Raw genomic sequence first — 6,000 nt, 5'->3', positions numbered from 1 at the left:
AAATTGCTTGAGTGCTACCTTTAAAATTCCATCATTCACCTTTGCAATATATAGCTCATGGGACAAATAGCTTAAAACCTATTGTGGTATTGAATATGTAATTATGCACTTTATCTCTTATTAAGTTGCTTGCTGTGCGATAACCATGTTTACTGGGGACGCCATCAACTTTTCATTGTTGAATTTCATGTGAGTTGCTATGCATGTTCGTCTTGTCTGAAGTAAGGGCGATCTACACTGAGTTGAATGGTTTGAGCATGCATATTGTGAGAGAAGAACATCGGGCCGCCATGTTCCATGGTGGAAGTTTCAGTTTTGGACAACAATCCTCAAATCTCTAATGAGAAAAGAATTAATTGTTGTTGAATGCTTAAAGCATTAAAAGAGGAGTCCATTATCTGTTGTCTATGTTGTCCCGGTATGGATGTCTAAGTTGAGAATAATCAATAGCGAGAAATCCAATGCGAGCTTTCTCCTTAGACCTTTGTACAGGCGGCATAGAGGTACCCCTTTGTGATACTTGGTTAAAGCATATGTATTGCGGTGATAATCCAGGTAGTCCAAGCTAATTAGGACAAGGTGCGGGCACTATTAGTACACTATGCATGAGGCTTGCAACTTATAAGATATAATTTACATGATGCATATGCTTTATTACTACCGTTGACAAAATTGTTTCATGTTTTCAAAATCAAAGCTCTAGCACAAATATAGCAATCGATGCTTTTTCCTCTATGGAGGACCATTCTTTTACTTTCAATGTTGAGTCAGTTCACCTATTTCTCTCCACCTCAAGAAGCAAACATTTGTGTGAACCGTGCATTGATTCCTACATACTTGCTTATTGCATTTATTATATTACTCTATGTTGACAATATCCATGGATATACATGTTACAAGTTGAAAGCAACCGCTGAAACTTAATCTTCTTTTGAGTTGCTTCAATATCTCTACTTTGAATTATTGCTTTATGAGTTAACTCTTATGCAAGACTTATTGATGCTTGTCTTGAAGTGCTATTCATGAAAAGTCTTTGCTATATGATTCACTTGTTTACTCATGTCATATACATTGTTTTGATCGCTGCATTCACTACATATGCTTTACAAATAGTATGATCAAGATTATGATGGCATGTCACTCCAGAAATTATCTGTGTTATCGTTTTACCTGCTCGGGACGAGCAGAACTAAGCTTGGGGATGCTGATACGTCTCCGACGTATCGATAATTTCTTATGTTCCATGCCACATTATTGATGTTATCTACATGTTTTATGCACACTTTATGTCATATTCGTGCATTTTCTGGAACTAACCTATTAACAAGATGCCGAAGTGCCAGTTGCTGTTTTCTGCTGTTTTTGGTTTCAGAAATCCTAGTAAGGAAATATTCTCGGAATTGGACGAAATCAAAGCCCAGGGGCCTATTTTTCCACGAAGCTTCCAGAAGTCCGAAGGAGAGACGAAGAGGGGCGACGAGGGGGCCACACCCTAGGGCGGCGCGGCCCCCCCTTGGCCGCGCGGCCCTGTGGTGTGGGGCCCCCGTGCCGCCTCTTGACCTGCCCTTCCGCCTACAAATAGCCTCCGTGACGAAACCCCCAGTAACGAGAACCACGATACGGAAAACCTTCCAGAGACGCCGCCGCCGCCGATCCCATCTCGGGGGATCCAGGAGATCGCCTCCGGCACCCTGCCGGAGAGGGGAATCATCTCCCGGAGGACTCTACGCCGCCATGGTCGCCTCCGGTGTGATGTGTGAGTAGTCTACCCCTGGACTATGGGTCCATAGCAGTAGCTAGATGGTTGTCTTCTCCCCATTGTGCTATCATTGTCGGATCTTGTGAGCTGCCTATCATGATCAAGATCATCTATCTGTAATTCTATATGTTGCGTTTGTTGGGATCCGATGAATAGAGAATACTTGTTATGTTGATTATCAAAGTTATGCTTATGTGTTGTTTATGATCTTGCATGCTTTCCGTTACTAGTAGATGCTCTGGCCAAGTAGATGCTTGTAACTCCAAGAGGGAGTACTTATGCTCGATAGTGGGTTCATGCCTGCATTAACACCTGGGACAGTGACAGAAAGTTCTAAGGTTGTGTTGTGCTGTTGCCACTAGGGATAAAACATTGATGCTATGTCTAAGGATGTAGTTGTTGATTACATTACGCACCATACTTAATGCAATTGTCTGTTGCTTTGCAACTTAATACTGGAGGGGGTTCGGATGATAACCTGAAGGTGGACTTTTTAGGCATAGATGCAGTTGGATGGCGGTCTATGTACTTTGTCGTAATGCCCAATTAAATCTCACTATACTCATCATGATATGTATGTGCATTGTCATGCTCTCTTTATTTGTCAATTGCCTAACTGTAATTTGTTCACCCAACATGCTGTTCGTCTTATGGGAGAGACACCTCTAGTGAACTGTGGACCCCGGTCCAATTCTCTTTACTGAAATACAATCTACTGCAATACTTGTTCTACTGTTTTCTGCAAACAATCATCTTCCACACAATACGGTTAATCCTTTGTTACAGCAAGCCGGTGAGATTGACAACCTCACTGTTTCGTTGGGGCAAAGTACTTTGGTTGTGTTGTGCAGGTTCCACGTTGGCGCCGGAATCCCTGGTGTTGCGCCGCACTACATCCCGCCGCCATCAACCTTCAACGTGCTTCTTGGCTCCTCCTGGTTCGATAAACCTTGGTTTCTTTCTGAGGGAAAACTTGCTGCTGTGCGCATCATACCTTCCTCTTGGGGTTGCCCAACGAACGTGTGAAATACACGCCATCAAGGAGCTGGTCCTCTTCCCCCAAAATATCTTCAAAGGGAAGGCTTTCCACATCTCCAAACTGAGGGCGGGAAACACCCCCGCCCTTTACAGGATGGACATAGTCCATCGTCGATTAAAGTGTCGGTCCATGACAGGTGCTGAGGTTGTCGATGACGCCTCCGGTGGCCATTTGTGCCGTCCACCCGGCCTTGCACCAAAATGGCAAGGATAGGGCCTTGGCGCCTTGGTCCTCGTCGAGCCTTCTTTTAGCAACAAAGAGGCAATAACATCTCGCCTCCTCAGGATGGAGCTTTTGAGCTCAGCCTTGACGTGTGCGACGCCCGCCCGGTTTGTCTTGTGGTCCGGAAAGACAACTTTGGGTTCTCCTCTCGGGCGGGGCCCGAGTGGTCGGCATCCGAGGTCTCTTCGACTCGAAGCCTCAAAGAGCTTGTCTTGGAGGTGTGCCTAGTGTTTCGCAAGGGCTCGGTCCTCGCGGAGCCTCACTCCAGGACTTCCTCCCGGAGTGATTGTTGGTCCTTTGTTCTCAGCAACCTAAGGGATGTGGCACCCCGGTTGCTGGTAGTCCCACAATATCAGCACCTCCTAAAATATAACAAGTTGTTCTTCAAAAGAGCAGTTGTAATAAAGTTCAAGGATCCCCACCAAAGTACTCGAGTAGGATAGTAGAAGCACCAAATGTAATGCTTGCGAAGCCAATTCTTCGGCTAGGCCCTCATCTCATGTGGTTTGATCTCACGTAACTCGTAGAGTCGGTCTTGTTATCAGCTAAGTGGTTAATAGCCATGATGGTCAAGCGGGAATTGTACATTTTCTTTAGAGGAACATGAGCATGCATGAAGATGGTATTCATCTGAGCATAGTTCGCCACGGGAATGGTGAGCAGGTCGTGCTCTCTCAAGTGTTTCTAAGATGGAAAAGGTAAGTGTCAGTCAAGCACATAGAAGGACATGTTCATGCTCATAAGGAAGGAGTAAGACAACAGTAGCAAGCACTTCCTTCAACTTTTCATTGCTCATCCGAAAGGTTGTGGTATGTTCACACCAAGTGACTCCTTCCACATATTTAATTTTTTTCAGGAAAAACCACCTACTCTTCCACATTCTCAGAGATACATTTCCATGTGAAGTTAAGAACATCATTGCAAACGCCGCTACAGGTACACTTCCCTGAAGTTCTGCTCAACCCAGACCTGGCCCCTTTATTCACTAGCTCGCAGATGCGGTTCAGGACGAACAAGGACATAGAAGAGTCGGGGACCACGGAGAAGCAAGCAGGACAAGCGACGCCGCTCTCGATGGTGTAGACGGTAGGACCTCCGTCGACATGGCCGACGGGGTAACCGGTAGGTACGCCGTCGCCATGCTCGACACAACTGACTCGCCCGACATCATCGTGGATCTGAATTTGTAATAGGTCGAATGGGGGGGGATAGGTGGATTTGGATTTTCGAAGGAGAATGACACAACTAAATAGGGTGAGGATTCAGTGGGCGGTGAGCGAATTTCTCTCGCCCCATTTTTTGTTGCCGCCCCTGAGCTCCCACCATCTCCCTACCTGCACGACCTCCTACGCCGCTTCTCTGGTTTTCCACACCGATGCTGGCTGAGGAAAAACAGTCGATTTGATCGTTGTCCTCTGGCCTGGCCCGTAGGTGCTTTACAACCCGCGCGAGCCAATCTAAATGAGGCATCTAAAGGTATAATTGATGCCCCCCATAGGGGGCTTCACAGCGGTTAATGATTGTGGGCCGTCAGATCTTTACCGTGCTTGGCTAACATTCGATCTCAGCCGTCCGTGTCTACAAGCAGCGCACTAGGGAAAGACATGCACTGGCCGTTGTCTGCCCGCATGTGGCTGCGTTTGGGTCCTATGGTTCGGCGGGTCCACATGTCAGTCTCTAAAGCTCCTTTCGGGGGTGGCCAGCTAGTGTGCAAAAAATCTTCACCGCGCCCGAAACCCTACCTCACCCAATCGCCCCCATCTCCTCCCCAATCCCCTCTCATTTCCACGCCCTATCTCCAACCGAGAAGAACAGGGCAACGGCGGCGGCGCCGACCAAGCGCCCAGGCGGCGGAGCCGAGCGCGTGCCTGAAGACGACGGCGGCGAAGGCGCGCCTGGCCAAGCGCGCGCTTGGGACACGACGGCAAGCACGAGCACGCGCCTTAGCGACGGCGGCGACTGCGGCCGCGCGCGCCTGGAGCTGGCAGCGGCGAAGGCGCGCCTGGCGATGATGGCGGCGAGCGCGCGGCTGGAAACGGCGGCGGCAAGCGTGTGCCTGCGCGACGGCAGCGACTGCGGCGGCGACGGCGAGCGCGCGACTGGAGACAGCGCGCGCATGGTTGGTCGGACGAGCATGACCGCATGCGCGGGGGAGAGGGATATGAGTTCATCTGCCCCGTCACTAACAGCCTACAACTGACCATCCTCAGGCCGGCGAAATAATCATCCTCCAAGGGCCGGTGAAATGGTAATTTTGCCTTCTGATTTGCGTCGGCTCTACCGCTTTGAGTAATGCGCAGTGCGGTGCAGCGGTGGCAAGCGCGCCATTCCGACAGGTTCCCGTTGTTCAATTTATTTTAGAGTAAACCGCACGGGCGGTCCCAATTCTTTGCCCATGCCTTAACTTTAGTCCCTATTCTTTAAAATTGAACATCTTAGTCCTAAATCTTTCATAAATGGTTCATGTGAGGTCCTAAATCGGTCTGACCAGCGTTGACCCCTGCCACATCGACACTAGGGCCCAGGAGACAGACAGCTCACCCTACATATTTGCTAATAGGCCCTTGGGGTTGTATTTCTTCCAAAATACGGTCCATGTTTCTATCCGCACCCCTTTCCGCCACGGTCGCTCCCTCACACAACTCGAGGCCGTTCCATTCCGCGAGGCCAGCGTACATGTGGTCCCTACCTTCATTGGTGCACGGACACGACGAAGAGCTCGACGGATTCATGCTTGACTAGGGCGTAGGCCACACAGTGAGGTCTTGCTGCACACCTCGTCAGCGATTGCTGCGCTCCCAGCCAAAGAGTTCATTGAGGGGATCGACCGGCCCGGAGACGGTTGCTTGTGCATGGGTATCACATCAGACCTGGGTGTCGTAGCAGACCTGGGCATCGCGGTTGTCCTCATCGCACACAAGGGCAGCCTCCAGTCCACCCGCAGAGAAGCTCCATCACCGGCGACCATGCACACCGGCTC

Source organism: Lolium perenne, chromosome 1 (assembly GCF_019359855.2).
Source record: "Lolium perenne isolate Kyuss_39 chromosome 1, Kyuss_2.0, whole genome shotgun sequence".
Taxonomy (NCBI): Eukaryota; Viridiplantae; Streptophyta; class Magnoliopsida; order Poales; family Poaceae; genus Lolium; species Lolium perenne.
Note: the sequence above shows the minus strand (reverse complement) of the source record.